General features: G+C 29.8%; 1 long non-coding RNA gene across 4 annotated transcripts in view; it reads right to left on the bottom strand.

Moving 5' to 3' along the window:
• Positions 1–8510: 8510 nt before the first annotated feature.
• Positions 8511–21751, bottom strand: part of LOC147801151 (uncharacterized) — a 28372-nt gene continuing 15131 nt past the window's right edge. For all 4 annotated transcript variants that reach the window (XR_015430326.1, XR_015430323.1, XR_015430324.1 and 1 more), the window contains exon 3: positions 8511–8731. This is a non-coding gene — a long non-coding RNA (uncharacterized LOC147801151). The remainder of the gene's footprint in view (positions 8732–21751) is intronic.

The raw sequence follows: 21751 nt of genomic DNA, 5'->3' as shown, positions 1-21751 counted from the left end.
TATTTTTTTAAAAAAAAACTGGCAACTGCGAGGAAAAAAATTAAGATCGTAAGGAATAAAATAAGATCTCACTATTTGTAATTATAAAATATTCATCAAGATTTTTTTTTTCGGATAATAAAACTGTCCCATATCTTTATTATAACTGTTCCAAAATATATTGATATTTATGGATTAAGATATGAAATGATTTTCTTACCGGTTTCCAATATTTCCATTTTGTTTTTAACTTTCTCCCTTCCTTTTTCAATAATTGTCGTTGAACAGCCGGCCCAATTTCGAGTTTATGAATACCAACTCCGTAGCCTAGTATTTTTGAACACAATACAGAAGACAAAGTAACTCTTCGATCAAGTATTGGGAGAAAATTGCCTTCGTGGAGAACGTTTTGAAAGAAAGGATACGCCTTTTCTTCAGGTGGACGTGAAAACCACGAAAACCTACCAAGATTAGTCTGACGGATCCATGATCCGTCTAACACTGAGGATATTTTTTGTCAACATTGCGCTCGGTGTGAGCCGTGGGCGGATTTCATATGACCAACTATCACTTGGATTCGAAATCGTATCACCTCATTTGGAGGTGAGTACTCTATCCCCTGAGCCACCACGGCTCTTCCATTTTGATAATTATGTTACCGTCAAAGTTTCAAAGCCAACATTCTATAGAATGTCTAGGGGTTGTTATACTTTAACTAGCCAGTGAGTTGAAACGCCTTAAACTTGCAGGCAGTGTCTGAAAGGACTCATATTTCACACATTTTCTAAGCATTCTATATAATGAAAAACCTTCAAAGTGTAAAATATGTCTCTGATTCGTTTCGAAAGTAATGAAATGTAATTCAAACGTCATTGAAGCTTACCATATCAGAGCAAGTAGTTTAATTTTAATTTCTTCATTTGTATATGAAAATTTTGTTTCCCTTCATATGGCATGGATTCTTCAAGGCATAAATTTTGTTTTATTCAACTTTCATTTCCCCTACGCATTTTGAATACATTTATTTAATGGCCTTCTCAATATTTTTTCAAAATAACATTTAAATTGTCGAGGAATGGGCGTAATTTACAGAATAGCCTTACCAGGACCTTTCGTTTTTACTTTGCCTCAATATCATTTGTCATTCTATAGAATGCCCAGCTATTACATATAGTGTCTAGGGAAAGTATATAACAATTCTCATATTTCGTGCTTTGTAAAAAAAAAAGCCTGGCATTCCATGCAATGTTATGGAATGCCGACAGTGGCGTAGCGAGCTTAACTCGCGCCCGGGGCACAATACCCTTTTAGCGCCCCCCCCCATTCGAAAACCATATAATATTATATGTAAAATATACTCGCAAATTAATAAATAAATAAAGTAAAATAAATAAAGACATAGACTCTATCTAGGCTTTAAATTTGAGACAAATAATGTAGTTGAGAGAACAAGACTAGATTTTGAAATGCATATAATCATCTAGAATTAGTTCAAAAGATACCTATCATTTATTTTACATATTTATAAAGAAATATTTTAAAAACACGCAGTTGTAAAACAATAAAAAAGTAAATATTTATTATCTCTAAGGAGATACATATATTTAATAATCATATGATTATAATACATTAATAAAACTAATTACTATGTCTACATTTTCAGTGCTTTTGATGAAGCAAATGTATCAATAATATCATCAAAATTGATCATTTAAAATTTTTCTCTTTCCACACTTAAAAATGCTAGGTCATTTAGGCGATCTGTCAAAATTAATTTTAATTTGCTGAATGAACGTTCGCAGCTAGCAATTGATGCTGTGATAGTCAGGAGTATTTGAAGTGCCGCTCTCAGATTTGGAAAAACATCTTCTCCATTCGAGATTGATTATAAAAGTAAGAAATTCTTATGGGGTTTTAGGTTCAATTTCTTTTCTACTGCGGAGTAACATTTTGCTGTCACATATTTTGATAAAAAGTTCTATTACATTGAAATCTGTTTTATAAAATTCACCCAAATTTTCACAATTTTTTTTTCAAGGTCGTTATCAAAATATCCTTGTTTAATAAATTTTCATCATCTAGTAGAAATCCAAAGTTGAAATTAAGGTCACTTAATCGTGTATACATTTCTTGCCAATTCTCCAGACACGTATTGTTGTATCCATATCCCATTTTTCACAAAGAGACTCCGCTTTTTCTATTGCTTCTTTACGGAGCTTGTCTCAAATTTCGGCTAGTTCAGTCGCTAATGATTCAAGATCATAGAACACTTCTCTAAAATTCATTCTAGCATCTTGTAATCTGAGCTGCACACGATCAATCCTTCTTAAGATTTCATACCAGAAATGAACTACAGTTATAAAACTAAAGGTTAGTATATTTTGCAACAGAATTGTAGCTTCACTTCTGTTGTCACTTGTAGTGGTAGTGTGCTCTGCTAATCTTTCTAATAGTTCTTTTATTTTCTCTAGCCCAGAGATGATAAGGCTAACCGCTTGTATTCTGGCGCTCCATCGCGTTTCAGATGTGTGACCTGCCATCACGGCAGCATTATCGTAACATTGTGATCTGCAGTTTGTTAATGAAATTTCATCGTAATTTAATTTCTTTAAAATTGTATTTTCGATCGAGGCTGCATCTTTAGCATGTATTTCAATAAAACTCAAAAAAGATTCTTTGATGGAAACTTTTTTATTGATAAAACCAGTATCTACATACCTAGCGACTTGGGACATTTGTTCTCGGTGAGAGATATCAGAAGTTGAATCAAACAAAAGTCCATAATATTTATTTATTTTGATATCGTTTGTTAGTTGATTTCGAATTGTAGATGCCAGAAGATGAATGAATTCATTTTGAATCTGTGGTGGCAAATATGAGAACAACAAATTTTTCTGTTAGCAAATTTTTTCATACTCTATTCACTTAATAATAGAATCGTCGAGTAGATGTAGTAAGTAATCATATTTGATTTATTACTTACCAAGAATGCCTTGAACTTGAAAGGTAGTAACATAGTGAAATATACAATATAATTTATGCTGACATTAAACTTATATATAACATTTAATATTTAATAACATTTCATTTTTTCTAAGCAGAGCGCGATGACAAGGAAGCAAAACTGAAAAATACACCCCCAAAATAACTTAAAAGTTACTATTTCGGGTATTTCACTAATTTTTCGCTGACTTCCACAACCTGTCTCAAATGTCACGGATATGTACAGTCACGGAAAAAAGTATCCGGAAAGTAACAAATAATCTTTTTTTTTTTAAAAAACAGATAATTCTCAGGCACACAACAAATATGGCGTTGTTTGTGCCCTTTCTTAGAAATGACAAAACGTTGTATTTGTTGTGTGTCTGAGAAGTATCTATATTAAAAAATAGACGATCCTTTAGTTGTTATTTTCCGGACACTTTTTTTCCCGTGACTGTACATATAAGTACATTAGAGTGTTATGGTTACCGTTTTAAAATAACAAGCGTAAGCTACATTGTTTTTATACAAATAAAAATAAATAGATTTCTGAAAGAAAGAATGTTTGTATTTTGTACACTGCAAATATTTATTTTAACATATTATGAGATAATTTATGTAACCACACAGCATAGAAGGAAGTGCTGACAGACGCAGGTCGAGTTAGACAGACACAGGTCTGCCAGTAGAAAAGACGAGCCATTTTGTATTATGAATATATTATTACAGTTTGATTTAGACTATTAAAGTGACATTATGAATTAAATATTATGAATAATATTTATGAATTAAATATTATGAATAATATTTATGAATTAAATATTATGAATAATATTTATGAATTAACATTTATTATATCACACTGGCACTAATTTAAAATATATTTTCCAGAAATAAATCATAATAAAAAAAATTATCCAGCAATTTTTTGTTTTGCGAACCATTTGGCGCCCCTTTGTGAGTAGCGCCCGGGGCATGATGCCCCCCTTGCCCACCCCTCGCTACGCCACTGAATGCCGATGTCTCATACTTTGCCCCGGTAACAAATGATGCATGCATACAGCCATCACCTCCTACATTAGAAAGTCTCCACACGGCCTTTTATAAGTAGTCCGCGCAGACTATTCAAAAAGTGAGCCAGTTGTGCTCATGAACCCAAAACCTTTTCGCTAATAATAATAAAAGTAATAAAAGTTAATAATAATAAAAGTAATTGAGAGAAATTTATCATCTATATTTGAGAATTGAATCTGTAGAGGTTGACAAGTGAGTAAGGCAAACCAATAATATTCATAAATGAAACAAATTTTTAGTCATATATTTGCTACCACTTTCTTATTTTAACTAGATTATGTATTAAATGACTCGTTCGGAAAGTGGATATCCTTCACAGTGGTCTGATCAGACTACCTATTAAAAACCGTGTGGAGACTTTCAGTTATAGGAGGCGTTGATACAGCCCTGAATTAAAGATTCATAACTGAGTTTTATTAAAAAATTTTACGAAGCATTTTAAAACTTTATTTAATAAAACAGGCAACGTGATTTGTCTCTACGTAAATTGTGCAACAAAGTTTGAAAGGTAATATTATTTCACCCTGCACATTTCAAAAACAATTACTTTCATTTCGTTAAAAATTCTAAAATTGCATTTGAAACATTTTGAGTTCTTCGAAACTGTTCTTTTTTTGCAGGGCTGTAATTTGGTAAATTATATACGTATGATTTCAATACTTTTCATAAACTTAAAATTAAATTAACCAAATAGCAAGTTCTAAATATTTAGAATTTTGTTTCTCTGTTTTTTTTTTTTTTTTTTTTTTTTTTGATGCGCAAACATTAATAGGCTCGGATTTTGCTGCTATTTTAATTTTTCAATATTAAATATTCCGGAACTTATTTCAGCAGTTGTAAGCACCTGTGAAATAAAATTGGAAATTATAAAGTGGGAAATGAACTGGAAATTAGCTTTCATTGAAGTGTAATGTCTGGATTAAAAGTAAATGTATAAATTTAATCTTGAAACAAATGATATTTCAATAGAACGAAATGAGTATTATCTTTCAATTTATTATCTTTCATTCGCTGATTTTTTTTATTACATAACCTATATGTAAAGTAACATTTTCCCCACTAAAGAAATTCAAGAATTTGTTATATAAAAATACGCTTATTATGTAAAGTAGGATATTTGTCTAATTTTAAGAAATAAAGAATTATTTTAATCAGACAAAAGCTAGAAAGCTTTAGCTTCATTTCAGAGAATAGATCATATCAAATGTTTTAAATATTTTCTTCTATTGATTAGACAAAATATTTTTCGTAACTATGTTTTATTTATTGATCAAAAATAAGAAAATGTATTATTTATTGAAGGGGTAAATCATGTGTTATTTTCTGAAGATAAATTCATGTATCTAGCTTCAAAAGTTTAATTTAAAATTATTAAATCATGTAATTTCTCATTCCATCGAAATTGGATTATTTCATTAAATAATCAGCACAATTTCCCATTAGAAAATGCATATTTTTTCTGAATTCTTTTGCATGTTTGCTGTTTTGCTCTAAAAATTACGAGTAATAAAAAAAATTGATAACAGTACATATTTTTACTTTTCCGAAGAAAATAATATTTACTATCTGTTGAAATAAAAAAATTGCATTTTACTAATAGCCTGGAAGTTGTAAAAATCGCAGAATCAATTTATTCATATAACTTTTCCTCTGAATTCCTGTTTTTAATGTATGGGCAAATGTATGTTTTGTAAACTCTATTTAAATAGAATTTATTGAGAGTGAAACAGAAGATTTCACAGTTAATGTTTTTAAATTTTTTTACCGATAACTCAAAAATATTTTATTAAAAACTTTTGAAAATTTCCGATTTGTAGATTTCTATATTTTAATGAAATCATTTGTTCAGGGAGGGGGGGGGTTGATTATGAGACTGACGCGCTGCCTAGTTCGCTATCGAGGCTCGGTGAGGGGTTACTAACTGCTGACTAAATAATAATAATAAAGTATAGTGTCTTTCTATATGTATAATACCAGATTTCAATGCATGCCCATAATATTAATTCTTATCTTTCACTCCTGAACTTTAAGAACCGAAGGAAAGATCGAAGACGTAAAGCGTTTTCCAAAATAAAATTCGCAAAACATTAAGAAATTTCTACAAGTAAAGAAAATTACTTATTCTACCAGTAAGGAGAGGCTAAAATTTGGCTACTTTTTTTCGAATGAACCGCCATTCCTTAAACCAATCAATGACCAGCCGACTAAGGGGGTTGCTTTTTTTTCACTTCGCATAATTAGGTAAATCAACGCCTTCATTGTAGGTGGCAGCACAATAACTCAGTTAGCTTAGATTTAAAGTTCAAATTTCGTGATGTCTTTGTACCATTTTTCTCGGTCAAATTTAAAAATAATTCTGTTCTTTTTTTTTTTAAATGAAAGATAAGAATTTAACCTTAATTTTCCCTTCTTAAAAACTCGATGAGAGAAAAACTACTATGGATAAAAACTGTTGGAAGTTGGAATAAGTTTTTTGAATTTAAAAAATAGTAAAAAATTTTTTTAATTTAATTCCAGACCGGATAATATAGATATTTTTATTTTCTTTCGTTTCCAAAAAACAGAACGTTATTATCTTGAAAATTGACGATTTTATGCAGTACTGAACTGTCCATAGAATAACATGAGGGTTGCTTTTCTCCCGATCGAGCAAGCGAACGGCCTTAACGACGTATTTAAATAACAACCTCCTTTATACCTTTCAAATATACCTCGATTTTTTCATAAGGGAAAGGATGAGGGTTGCCAATCGATGACCGAGGACGATTGGCGATCGAAATGGGCTGCAGGTGGCGTAGAGCAGAATTCTTTTCCTATGGCAACACTTCACATGCTTTCCCCATTAGCGTGTGGAAAGTCATAGAGGAAAGAAGTACGTTAGTTTCTCTCTTGATTTTCATATAGATTAAAATCTTTCAACTTGAAACACTATATGAAACTGAAAACTGCATTAAACATAGTTCTAAAGAAAAGTATCATGGAAATTTTAAAAAATATTTTGATTAAATAAAAAGGAAAAATGTTAAGAAAAGGGAAAATATCGTAGTACATTCCTATACAACTGAAAAGAGGAGGAGAGGGAAGGGAGAAGTGCTAAAGGCATGAAACCGGTCTCTCCCCACCCCCAGATGGCGTATTCGAGTGTTGCGATCGCGAATAGAAGAACCATTACTTTATAAACTAATACATTTTTATGAAACTAAATTTTTTTTCATAGATAAATAGGTTTTGCGGCGGCCGAGCAGCATTTAAATAAATCTACAAAAATGTTCTTGTTTAAAATACATTTAAAAGACAAAGGAAAATCGTTTCATTTCAGCCTACAAAAAAAACACGTGGATCCTTTATTATAAAGCGTTATTATGAATTTAATTTATTACGTATTATTTTCTGATAAACAGTCAGTAAATTATATTTACTTTTCAAAATTCAGGTGAATTCTTAGTCTTGAAAACAAAAACATACTAATATCAGAAATAAAACGTTTATGAATGATATCCATTGCTTTCCCAAGTAGCACAATTCACAAAAACGATATCGTAAAAACTTAGCTTTGAACATTGTACAATATCGTAGCGAAATATTGTACAATATAAAAATGGACCACTTTTATAACGTATATTCAATATTGCAAAACAATATTGTAAAAACGTTGGGGAACGTCGATCGACATCTCTCTGCATTTACAAACGTTGTACTATGTCAACCGACATCGTCAACACGATATTCAAAAAACGAATGCTGTGGAATGCCGACAATCGCCAAAATAACGTTATTTGAGAAAGTAAAAATTAGCTTTTGAAAATATTCATGCCTGTTTGTAGCCTGGAAAAAGCGGATAACAAAACCATTCTAGCTTGTTTAAAATTAAATTATTTGACATTACCAAAACTTAAATTTTAAAGTCTGCAGCTTAGTTATTAATATTTAATAAGTTTGGGTAGGCAGGTATATTTTACTAATATTCTAGAAAATAAGCTAGAAAGTAAATAGTTTTGTTAAGATATTTCTTCTCTTTTTCAGGGTACAAGCAGCCATTTATACTGAGAAATAATTTTAATATTTTAAGTGATTTGTGCAATAATTTTCACAGCATCTATATTTTACTATGTAGATTAAAATTACAATATGTTTAATTTAAAACGATAAACTTTTTTTCTGTGACGTTTTAGTACTATATTATCTGTATTTTACTTAAATAGTATGTATGGAAAACAAAATTCCTTATCTTCAAAGCATCAGGTTTGATTTTAAGAAAACTGATTAAAAAGAAAAAAAAAAAAAAAAAAGCAATATTTACACTGATATTGTCATAATAAAATAACAGGAGTCACTTCCTCAGATTTCTGATTTAAAAAAGGGTAAGCATGGCAGAATAAGTTGCGATTTAATTTACTTATAGCCTTTGTCCATTAAAGTGTTGCCAAAATATCTATTCGGTTATCTTATTATCTATTCTCTATAGTAGTCAAATGTGCAAATGAAATATAGCTTTTATTAATCAGTAAAGAACAATATACTAATTTCTATAATATATTATATTCTTTAATACAATCAATTGTTTCTAAAACAAAACTGTCAGTTGAGACAAACTTAGTTTTCCTGCCTTCCCGGTCGTTGGCAGTGGCAAGAACTTCACCAAATTTTTCAGCTTTTTCTAGTCAGCTAGTTTCTTCAAACAGTCAGAAGGTAGCAGCTGAAAAAAAATAAGACATGACACAGGGGTAGCAGCAAAGTTTTTTAAAATTTTAGGGTAATTTTAGGAACTTTTTCAAAAAATTTTAGGTAAATTTTAGGGGTAATATATGATTTTGCTAGGATAAAGACAGATCACACGGTAGTTTATTACATAACAGAAGATTATTACAATTCATCCTCACATATCATAAATAATTGCAAGCCATAAAATAAAGCTCTGAAATTTATTAAGTCAAGAATGAAATCTCTAAAGTGTAAAAATTAAATTTCAACTTTACATATTACCTATCAGAAATTAAGTGCATAATTCAGGAACAGGTAAAAGTGATAATAAATCAAGAGAAAAAATAAATTAACACCAACTTGGATTTTTATTTAATTCTTACCTTCTTAATCAAGAGTGGCGCTAGACTTAGCCCGACAGGGGGTCAGCAATGCCCCGACAGGGGGGCTAAGATAATTTTGAAAATAAGCAATAATTTTTAATATACGAAAAATAATTAATATGACATAGACATATTTGTTCTGTTAAAAAATTTATCATGATTCAAATATTAACAAAGAAAAAATATAAAAGTGATATCTGAATAAATAAACAATATATGCACATCCATCATAAGATTCTACAGTGCTCTCAATTAAATATTCTACTCAAACAATGCAACTCAAACAATAAAAAATTTATGCACAACTAGAAAAAATTCCAAAAATTCGAGCTTACTACTACTAATGTTTAATTCCGTAGCCTTGCAATTTTGAACCTAATCCAGCAGACAAGAGAACTCCAGGATCAAGTAGTGGAAGAAATTTTTGCATTCGTGGAGGACGTTTTGATAGCCCGCATTTGAGTTACATGGAGGAAAACCACGAAATCCTCCTACGGTTAGTCTGATACCAAGGGAACTCTAAGAAATGATCCGCTTACCACTGAGGATATTTCACGTCAGCACTGTGGTCGGTAAAAGCCGGGTGTGGAATTCATCACTCAGCCATCACTGGGATTCGAACTCGGTGCACCTCATTCGGAGGAGAATGCTCTATCCCTTGAGTCCAACTTTATTGAGTAATAACTCTGCGGCAGGTACCTATTTCCCAATTTTATTGATTGGCACCAATTTTATTGATTTACTTAAATTTAATCACCTTCAAAATGTAAATGGTAATTCAATCGTAATTTTTGTAGAAAAAAAGGGATATAAACCGTTTTTCCTCTAAACCTGCAATGAATGCAGAAGCAACCACGAGAGTTAGTGAGCAAAATGAACAGGTAGCGGAGCCTTCCAGTTCTTTAAATAATTGTTAAATTACTAGTTATTAACATGCATACTTAAAAAAAATACGAAAAACATTTTTCAGTATTAAGAAATAATAATTAAAAACTGCCATCAGCTGGAATAGAGGCCCCGATCTCACAGTTTTGTGTTAGATTTCATAATCATCAGCCCCAAATATACAAACCTGCCTTGCGGATATTTTTAAATTCAATAAATTAAGTCATTTGGATACTTAACATTCTTGAAAAATGCTTTCCAAATTGATCAGTTCATTTAGAAGTAAACCAACCATAATTCGGCTTATCTTATTCATTTTCAGCTTATGTATATACACCAAAAATTATTCAAAACTAGATTAGATATAACTCAAGAACTGCAAACTTAACTGTCGGATATAAAACCTTATTTAAGATTGAAAATGGTAAAACGAGGAAAAATCTACATTCCTCGAATTAAATATTTTAAAAATAGTCTGTTTTTAGGTTATAATATTCGTAATTACCTTAATAAACTTTAATCGTAATGTCGGGGTTCCGCCGATGGAAGACATTTAATATATACACACTAACGCTTTATATCAATTAGCAATTAGTTTTAGAATTACAATTATAGAATAATTATTATAAGATTATTATAGAATTAATATAGAATTAATAATTATTATAGAGTGAAAGGTTTTAAAAGACAAATATTTGTTAATGTTTAATATTTAATCTATGAAAAAACATAACACATATTGAAATCTAACGAATAGCCCCTGATAAATTTCGTGACAAAAAAAAGAAGAAAAAAAATTGAAGCTTGATTGATTTCCGGATTTTAGAAACACCTTCTAGTTTTACTATTCAATCAAATTGGTTTCGATGTCGTTCATCCCACCTGTCTCACTAGTGATTCAGCATATATTGATATCATTTTTGTTTCGTTCTTACTTAATATTAATTTGCTTGCGACAATTATTTTTTTACGTATTAATTGTTTAAATACTAATTGATTTTTGAATTGACAATTTCAATCATCTCTTAGGTATTTAAAACTGCAGCATATCACATGAAAATATTAAGTATATATCATTTTTACAATAAAGTAAAATGAAAAGAATTCTAATCCTTAGGAACAGATATTAAATAGTCTCATGATGGAGTATAATTATCTTTTAAACAAATCAAATTTATTTTTTACCTTTTAAACTAAAAATTTGCGTATTTTTATATAACTTATTAATACTCAAATTATTCAAAAGATGATATGACAACAAAGTTTTTTTTTTTTTTATTCAGTCATTTATTTACATTTTTTCCACTTCTTTATTTATTTTTATTTCATTAAATTAAATGCACACGGTTAAAATAAAAACAAAGCTGTCAAATTTTTATATATAGTTTCGATTTATAACTTTAAGAAATTGCTTCGACTTTGATTAGGAAATTTAAAAGCCTTATTAATGAAAAAATTGAGAAGCCTTATTAACTTTAAACGCATAATAACAACAAAGAGGAGTTAAAAATAGAATGATCAATAAACAATAAAATCGTAAGCTAACTAAATTAATTAATTTCGTGTACGAACTATAATATTACAAATTAAACATATTTCATATTTAGGGGAAACATGGAAAATTTGATCATACAGGAGTTTTAGACAATTTTTTTCTCATGTTGTAACATTTTTTTAGCTGATGATCATTTGATTTCAATGCTCTATTAAACAAAATCATATGTTGTTTCTGTCTATTAGCAGTAAGTAAAATTAAAATACATTTGTTATATCAATTTTATCCGGAACAGACCAAATCAAGAGTTTTGGCAAACAGGCCAGTCAAAGAGGGAATTGAATAGTGGCCCGCCATTTAAATAAATAAACAAAACAAAAAAATCTCAATGTAAAAATCTCAATAAAAAAAACTGCTCAAATCTTACACGTTTTGATTGATTTACCAAAATTGATTTAATAGAAACATTTGCTTACCTCCATGTGAAAGATTTATGTCTTCTTAATATCCTACAAAAAGTTGATATAGAAATTCCTATTTCATTCTCTTACGATTGATTTGAAAAATAACAGAATTAAATCAACTACAATAACTAAATAAAGTAAACAATTATGCTAGTTGAAACATTTAGGATGATTAAAGGAAAGAAAAGCTTTTATAATAAATTAGAAAAAATATCTTCTAAATTTTGTAAGAGAGAAAAATTCGAATTGAACGAGTCCCAATTTAAGGACAGTATGGAAATCTCAAGACAGATTCTAACAAGACCCTCCCCCTATCTACAGCCCTAGAAATGTTTTCTTCTTAGAAATTTATGACCAGAAATCAAACAAAAGGGTGTTTCTGTGGATATCTGATATTTCCGAAGTTAGGAGAAAAGAGCCCCTAGGCAATATCAAGAAGCTAAAAACATATTCTCACAGTGTAAAGTGAGGAGGCTATATTTAACAACTCTGTGGGTGGTAGCTACGAAAGTGGGGATATTTTCATCAGTAGAAAAAGCGTTTTATTGCTCTTTTGGTTAGAAAAGTGAAGAATAACAATTATTTTATGTTTGTAAGCACTTCGATTAGATTTTGAAAAGCATCCAACTAAGTAAAAAAGAAAAAATAATCTGAATAAATCTCTGAATAAAACTTTAAAAAAAGAAGAAAAAAGTGGGATCTGGTGGTCCTCTTGAGTTATAAATAATAAATGAGTTAGAATTTAAAAAAAAAAAATTAATGCAATGAGATTTTAGACTTTTCGGGGGCCCCATCAGAACTCGGGGCCAGGGCCCATCCTTAAAAATGGCTCTGGTTCAAAATTACAAGGCTACGGAGTTAAACTTTAGTAGTCGTAAACCCGAAAATTAGGTCAGCTGTTCAACGACGGATAGAATAAAATAAAATAGCAAGACATACAAATTTTTATATTATTTTGTGGAAGGTAATTTTAAATTGTAAAATACAAAATTTGAATAAAATTGATTGAATAATTAAAGATAAATGAAATTTAAACAACCGACATTTTTAAAATTTGAACTCAGAAACTAATCGATCGATTGCTCTGAAAGTTTGTGTTTTGAAATTAAAAGGATGTAAAAATATGTAGAACATGCAATTCAATATATTTTATTATTATTTAATAAACTAGTAAAAAAATAACAAATAATTATTTAAAATTATTTTTGCTTAAAAATTTGTGCATAATTTTTTTTTTCTTTTTTATAATTTAATGTATACATTTTTCAATACACTCAAGAAGTTCTCGAGATAATGCGCTATAATCGAAGTATGAAGTTAAAATTAAAGGACCCAAACTTTCCATCTCTCTTTTTGCCATAACTTTGGACAGTATCATCTTCCAGATTGCGGCTGTTTCCGCATTTTGAAAATTAAAAACCTAAAACTAAACTTTTGACAAACTTGCATGTTTATCCTGAACAAAATGCGCTTTAGTGCTCTTTTTCGTAAAAATATGGTATTGACTCTTTATATGTGAATATACGATTAAATCAAAAGTTAATCAAGGTGTTCCCTTTTTCCATTTCATACACTGTACATAAAATAAGTCAGTGAGAATCTATTATGTTGATTAATATATATTTTAAGATATTGAATACGGACAGTTTAATTGTTTCTCTGAATCAATCAACAATCTTTTTACTACTAAGAAAATGATTTTAAAAAAAATAATAAATTAAATCAGCCAAAAAAATTAAAATAAATTACAAATATTTTGTTACTGTTTGTTTTTCTTTTTTTTCCGACTGCTTATTTAATGCGTTGATTAAAATATAAACCTTGAATCTGAATAAGTAAATGATTTTCCTCATTTAAAAGTATTAAAAAAATTAAAACTGAATTTTTTTTATTTTATTCTTTTACTTTCATTTTGCTTGAAAATTTCACAAAGCAATTATGTGATCCCATAAACCATTAATAAACATGTTACATAAAAAAGAATTTGTAAAGAGGAGCTGCCTCTCTCTCTCTGTCCCTCAGGCTTTTGTCAGTTATTCTCCCAGTAAAGAGGGGTGATTATCTATCCCCTCCTCAGTTGTCGAGAAAAAAGAATAGCAGTTTGAAAGATAAGTTTCCAAGAAAATCAAGATGTGTTTGAGGGGAAAAGATTTCTATGGGTCTTCGAAAAGTCTTCAATTTCAACCATGTCTAATCGCATCCGGACTCTAGTTTAACAATGTATGAGCAAAGTTAGGAATAGTGCAGTGAAACTACAATTACATAGAATTTACAATATATTTTACTAAATTTTGTTACTAATTCTTAAAAATAAATAAATAAAAAGTCAACTACAAAAATTTTTATTAGGCATTTGTAAATGAATTTTTGACATTTTTTAGAAAAAAAAATGTGACCAGACTACTTTCCCGACGAGACTTTAAATTTTTCCCGATGGGGGGGCTGGCCATGCCCGACGGGGGTGCTCCAGCCCCCCCTGACCCCCTACTGGCGCCGCCCTTGTTCTTAATCAAAACTATATTATTATTACTCTTTACCTTACTTTATGAAGAAAAACTATTGTGTGATATTACTAGATTTCAAATCAGCAATTGATATTAGAAGTTAGAGAAAAACAAATTAATCATGATGATTTTTCTAATATATTCTTGATATGATTTGTGAGATTCTTTTACTGCCCTCAATAGTGTTGTGGTGATCTTCAACACTCCTCCATAATTTCAAATGGTATCTTTGATTAGTCTAAGAGACATAATAGTATTCTCATGGTGACTCACATTAAGCATTGCTTTATTTATCGAAAAACCTCTCTCAGGATCAGAATTCCCATGTGGCAAAATTAAAACAGTTTTAATTAATGTAGTTAAATTCTTATATTTTAGATCATTGCTTATTTATTTATATTTAGCCTATAACTCTAATTTTTTAGGAACACCAACAAAATTTTATCAGACTTTTAGGAATTTTAGGGTTTGCACATAGTTTTAGGAATTTCATGAATTTTAGGGGGAATGCGACCCCTGCATGTCATGAACTGGGGTTAATTTTAATATTTTTAAATTAAAAGACAAATAGTTATATCGAAAACATTACATGAACTAAAGTGGACATAAGCATAACGCAAGTACTACTTGCAGCGTTTATGCTAATCCCTAGGTTGACAATTCTTTTGTATAGAATCAGAGCAGCTTTTATGTTTTCAGTAAGTTTATAACATATGGAATATGAGTAAGTTTACAGTTGTAAGAACCTTACGACCCTTTACGAGTAAGTTTATAACATATGGAAAATATTATATTTTATAATATAATAGATGGAAAAAAGTTTTTCTTTGAATAATTTTTAAAAATTATTTGGTCACCTTTCGATGAGGTGATCCGGGTTCCAATCCCAGTATCGGCAGGGATTGGAACCCGGCTGGGTCAATACGAATTCCACATCTAACATGTGCTTACCACAGTGCTGATTCAGATATAGTGAAGTATTTTGTAAAGGTACCGCTAAGTGGTAATAAATTTGGCTTGGACACAGATCCCTGTTCTTTAACTATTAAAACAAAGTTTCAACTTTAATATGATAGATTCATCAATAAATAAATATTTAATCATTTTTATATTAAAATATTCATTTTTAATCTTATATCAAAATAGATAAGTTAAGCTAAAAAAATTTTTAAAAAAAATATGTACTCATTGGAATTTTTTTTCACAAAATTTCTTTATAGAAAATCTAATAATGTCAAAGATACTATAAACATATTATGAGGAAAAAAATACCAGTTAATAACTCTACTGCTTCAAATAGACTTTAAGGCCGTTCGCTCGCTCGATCGGGAGAAAAGCAATCCCCATGTTATTCTATGGACAGTTCAAGTACTGCATAAAATCGTCAATTTTCAAGATAATAACGTTCTGTATTTTGGAAACGAAAGAAAATAAAAATATCTTTATTATCCTGTCTGGAATTAAATTAAAAATTTTTTTTACTATTTTTTAAATTCGAAAAACTCATTCCAACTTCCAACAGTTTTTATCCATAGTAGTTTTTCTTTCATCTAGTTTTTAAGAAGGGAAAATTAAGGTTAAATTCTTATCTTTCATTTAAAAAAAAAAGAACAGAATTATTTTTAAATTTGACCGAGAAAAATGGTACAAAGACATCACGAAATTTGAACTTTAAATCTAAGCTAACTGAGTTATTGTGCTGCCACTTACAATAAAGGCGTTGATTTACCTAATTATGCGAAGTGAAAAAAAAGCAACCCCCTTAGTCGGCTGGTCACTGATTGGCTTAAGGAATGGCGGTTCATTCGAAAAAAGTAGCCAAATTTTAGCCTCTCCTTACTGGTAGAATAAGTAATTTTCTTTACTTGTTCTTAATGTTTTGCGAATTTTATTTTGGAAAACGCTTTACGTCTTTGATCTTTCCTTCGATTCTTAAAGTTCCGGAATAAAAGATAAGAATTAATACTATGGGTATGCATTGAAATCTGGTATTATACAAATAGAAAGACACTATACTTTATTATTATTATTTAGTCAGCAGTTAGTAACCCCTCACTGAGCCTCGATAGCGAACTAGGCAGCGCGTCCGTCTCATAATCAACCCCCTTCCCCAGAATGAATGATTCTATATTTCTTTCATTAAAATATAGAAATCTACAAATCGGAAAATTTGCAAAAGTTTTTAATAAATTATTTTTGAGTTATCGGTAAAAAAAATTTCACAAATTTAAAAACAATAACAGTGAAATTTTCTGATTTACTCTCAATAAATTTTATTTAAATGGAGTTTACAAAATATGCATTTACCCATACATTAAAAACAGGAATTCAGGGGGAAAGTTATATGAAGCTTTATTTGGAATAAATTGATTCTGCGATTTTTACAACTTTCAGGTTATTAGCAAAATACAATTTTTTTTTATTTCAACAAATAGTAAACATTATTTTCTTCTGAAAAGTAAAAATATGTACTGTTATTAATTTTTTAATTATTCGCAATTTTTATAGCATACTCACAAAAAAATTCAGAAAAAATATAAATTTTCTAATGGGAAATTGTGCTGATTATTTAATGGAATAATCTAATTTCGATGGAATGAGAAATTACATTATTTAATAATTCTAAATTATACTTTTGAAACTAGATACATGAATTTATATTCAGAAAATAGCACATGATTTACTCCTTCAATAAATAATACATTTTCTTATAAATAATAAATAATACAGCATTCCATGGCATTGCATAGAATGCCAGTTTTTTTTTTTTTTTTTTTTTTTTTTTTGCCAAGCACGAAATATGAGAATTATTACATACTTTCCCTAGACACTATAATGTAATAGCTACGCATTCTATAGAATGACAAATGATATTTAGGCAAAGTAAGAAAAAAGATCCTGATAAGGCTATTCTGTAAATCACGCGCATTATTCAATAATTTAAATGTTATTCGTAAAAAATAATGAGAGGGCCATTAAATAAATGTATTCAAGATGCGTAGAGAAAATGAAAGTTGGATAAAACAAAATGTATGCCTTGAAGAATCCATGCCATATGAAGGGAAACAAAATTTTCATATACAAATGAAGAAATTAAAATTAATCTACTTGCTCTGTTATGGTAAGCTTCAAAGACGTTTGAATTACATTTTATTACATTCGAAACGAATCATAGACATATTTTATACTTTGCAGGTTTTTCATTACATTGAATGCTTAGAAAATGTGAGAAATAAGAGTCCTTTAAGGCACTGGCTAGTTCAGGTATAACAACGCCTTGACATTCCACAGAATGTTGACTTGCAAACTTTGCCGGTAACATACATATCAAAATGGAAGAGCCGTGGTTGTTTAGGGGATAGAGTGCTCTCCTCCAAATGAGGTGATTCGATTTCAAATCCAAGTGATAGTTGGCAGGGGTCTGTTTAGAAGAAATTTAGGTCCGTTAACGGACCCTTCACAAAATATCTTTTCATAAAAACGGACCATTCACAAAATATTTTAACTTAAAAACAGACCCTTCACAAAATAATTATCCTTTAATCGGACCCCTTGACAAATTTGTTTATCTTCATTATTGTTTTGTTAATCGAATAAACCCTTCCCAGGAAGGGGGGGGGGGAAGAAAGACAGATGTAAACGAACTAAATTTTGTCATGAATATTCTGCATTCAGCAGTATAGGCTAAATACGAAATATTTGTATGTTGCATCGCTAATTTAGGAGCTGCAACTGCTGTTTATTTTTTAAAACTTAACTTTTTTAATTATAATTTTACAGTGTTGAGCATAATCTTGTATGTCTTTACAATTTAAAAACTCCTTGACAAAGTTTTTTTGCAATAACGGACCCTATTTGCACAAATTCACAAAAGCGGACCCTGGTTGAAAGAATGTGACTTAACGTTTATTTTATATTCACAAATTACGAGTAATTTTCTTCACAATTTTACAAAAACGGACCTTTCACAAAATGTCTGGACAGACCCCTGGTTGGTCATACGAAATCCGCCCACGGCTCACACCGAGCGCAATGCTAATAAAAAATCAGACGGATCATGGATCCGTTAGGACTATCCGTGGTAGGTTTTCGTGGTTTTCATGTCCATCTAACGCAAAGACGTGTTAGTTCTTTCAAAACGTTCTCCACGAAGGCAAATTTTCTCCCAATACTTGATTGAAGAGTTACTTTGTCTTCTGCATTGCTTTCAAAAATACAAGGCTACGGAGTTGGTAGTCATAAACTGGAAATTGGGTTGGCTGTTCAACGACAATTACTAAAAAAAAAAAAGAAGTAAAAGAAGGGAGGAAAAAAAATGGAAATATTGGAAACCGGTAAGAAAATCATTTCTTATTTTTAATCCATAAATATCAATATATTTTCGGACAGTTATAATAAAGATACGGGACAGTTTTTTTATCCGAAAAAAATTAATGTTGATGAATATTTTGTAATCACAAATAGTGAAATCTTATTTTATTCCTTACGATCTTAATTTTTTCCCTGACAGTTGCCAGTTTTTTTAAAGAAAATAATAAAATATAGTAAATCATTATTGATAAGATTTCGGAAATAAATAATTTATACTAATACAATTTCCAGCTGTATACAATCTTTATGTCCCCTCCCCATGTATTCGCATCTCGCCTCCCTCGCGCGTTTACTTTATATTTTCGAAACAGCGTAAACAGTATAAGAAACGAAAACTGAAAAGAAAAAAAAAGAAAAAGGAAATAAGTTAAATAATGAATATAAGAAAAACAAGAAACTGTATCCATCTCTTCCTGTTACTATGGGGTATATGCATAAAACCGGTTTTTTTCTGGCTATTCAAATGTCTAGTTGTACTAGCAGGGACAAATATAGGGGAGAAGACGATCTTTCAACTAAAATGAGATGGTGGACTACTATGAACTAAGATGCCTCGCTTGCTTAGCTTTTATGTATAATAAAACTAAAATAAGACTTTCTGATGCATAATAAAATAACTTTTCAAAATATTAAAAAAATCAGATTGTTTTATAACAGAAGTTTAATTATATTAGTATGTATACGATTGTTATTTTATATGATAATCAACGTTATTGACATGATTCACAAGCTTTTCGCTTATTGTTTTCGAATAAGGTATTCAAAAACATTATTCTTGGTTCCTAATTTTTTACCGGTCCCTCAAATCTCTAAAAGCTTTAAACTTTATTAATATATATGAGAAAACGCATGACTTTAACACTTCAAAAGTTCTAAAATAATTTTCTAAGTATTCCTTGAAAAATATGAAAAAATCATTAGTAGTGGATTGTTTCGATTATTTTGACCGATTATTATACATACATACATAATATATGTATGTATGTATATAGATAGGTAGGTATATATATATACAGTAGAGTCCCGATTATCCGAGTTTCCGCTTTAACCGAGCTATCAAATATTTCAAGGATTTTTTTTTATTCTAGTTTATTTTTAAAAAAACCGCTGAAAAATAAATCTGAATTTTATCTTCCAAACACTCAGAAAAACAAAATCCAACAACTTGGTCTGATGAAATTATCGTTAATATCGTCAATAATGATAATGAATCTAGCGAAGATGATGAAGACAGTGATTATTAAAATCAGCATATAAAAATCTCTCATACAGATGAACTAAAAGCTATCGAATGTACTATTGAATATATAGAACAACAAAAAGAGGCGACACCAGCCTTCTTGTTATCCCTAAAAACGGCGAAACATTATTACAGAAAAGCGCCAAAGTTACGTAGAACGAAAAACGATTAAGGACTTTTTTTAAGTAAAAACTATTTAATTCTCGTAAAGTATGCTTTTTAAAAGTTTTTAAGTAAGCTTTTTAATTATAATATGAATTGTATGTGGTATACTCGTATACATTTTGTATTTCTTAAATATATTACATTTATACCTTCTCTTTTTCTTTCCGTTTTTATACTCTTCGCTTTAACCGAGTTTTTCAGTTATCCGAGCTTGTTGCGGTCCCCATTAACTCGGATAATCGGGACTCTACTGTGTATATATATATATATATATATATATATATATATATATATATATATATATATATATATATATATATATATATATATATATATATATAGCTCTCCTTATCACAAAAACATTTCAATGTATTTGTTTTATCGGAATCTTCCATAAAAAATGGAACAATATCTATCAGCAACTGAAATGTCGATAAACTAATACCCCTGCTTCGTTTTCTAATAACCATTTAATTTCTAGTCAATCCTTTTTTCATACAATAACTTTAAACTACCAAGGATTGCCAAATATTTTGAGAACAAATTCATATTTTTAAATATTGTGAGTACATTTCTTACAATAAAGATTTTAAATTTGAAGAAATTTTAAATGAGCATGCCGAAAATATTTATATGCCATTTACTACGCTCAACGATTTGTTCTCAATTTATATAACAGACATTCAATACTTTCACAAGTAGTGAAGAATCGACTAATATTAAGTTAATCATGATAGATTAAATTAGTTTGTAAATACGTATTTTAATCAGAAATTATACAGCAAATTTTTTATAAAATCAATGTTAGCCTTATTTTAATTAGTTATAACTTTTAAAGTCTCTTATCATTTCGAAGCTGATTAATCTAAAACAATAAACCAGAACTCAATGGAACTCCTGGATCCAGCATTGAAACAAACTAACCTTCGTAGCTTCATTAAACTAATAACCGGCATTCACATTACATGGCGAAGAAAACCACAAAAATCTCCCACATTTCGCTCAACTGAAAATGGAATTCTAACCCTGATGGAATTCTAACTTCGTATCAACCAGTCACCTCTGGGCTCGAACCTGGGTCTCCAAATTGGAAAGCGTATGTCTTATCCCCTGGGCCTCCGTAGCTCTCTTTATAATTATTTTATTTAATTTCATAACCGGCGTTGAAAAGCCGACCTAGTTCTCAGTCTGCAAATATCATTGTTCAATTTAATAGTCTTGTAATTTTGAACCCAACCCAGAAGACTCTTGGATCAAGCATTGGGAGAAACTAGTCTCCGTGAAAGGTGTTTTGATGGTACTAACTTACGCTTGCTGTACATAGAGAGAAAAACTACGAAAACTTCTTACATTGTGCACGATTACGACGAATTGAACTACGATGAACTATAATAATAATAACATTTATTTACATAACAGAGGTAAGTTCACACAAGCTGCGGAAGACCGCAGGCAATCCTTTCACATGACAATCACGACTACAACTACTGTATTACAACAAACTTAGG

The sequence above is a fragment of the Parasteatoda tepidariorum genome, chromosome 11 (genome assembly GCF_982258835.1).
Source record: "Parasteatoda tepidariorum strain Cologne lab strain chromosome 11, Ptep-v5.0, whole genome shotgun sequence".
In the NCBI taxonomy this organism is placed as follows: domain Eukaryota; kingdom Metazoa; phylum Arthropoda; class Arachnida; order Araneae; family Theridiidae; genus Parasteatoda; species Parasteatoda tepidariorum.
This window is presented reverse-complemented; position numbering and strand designations above follow the sequence as displayed.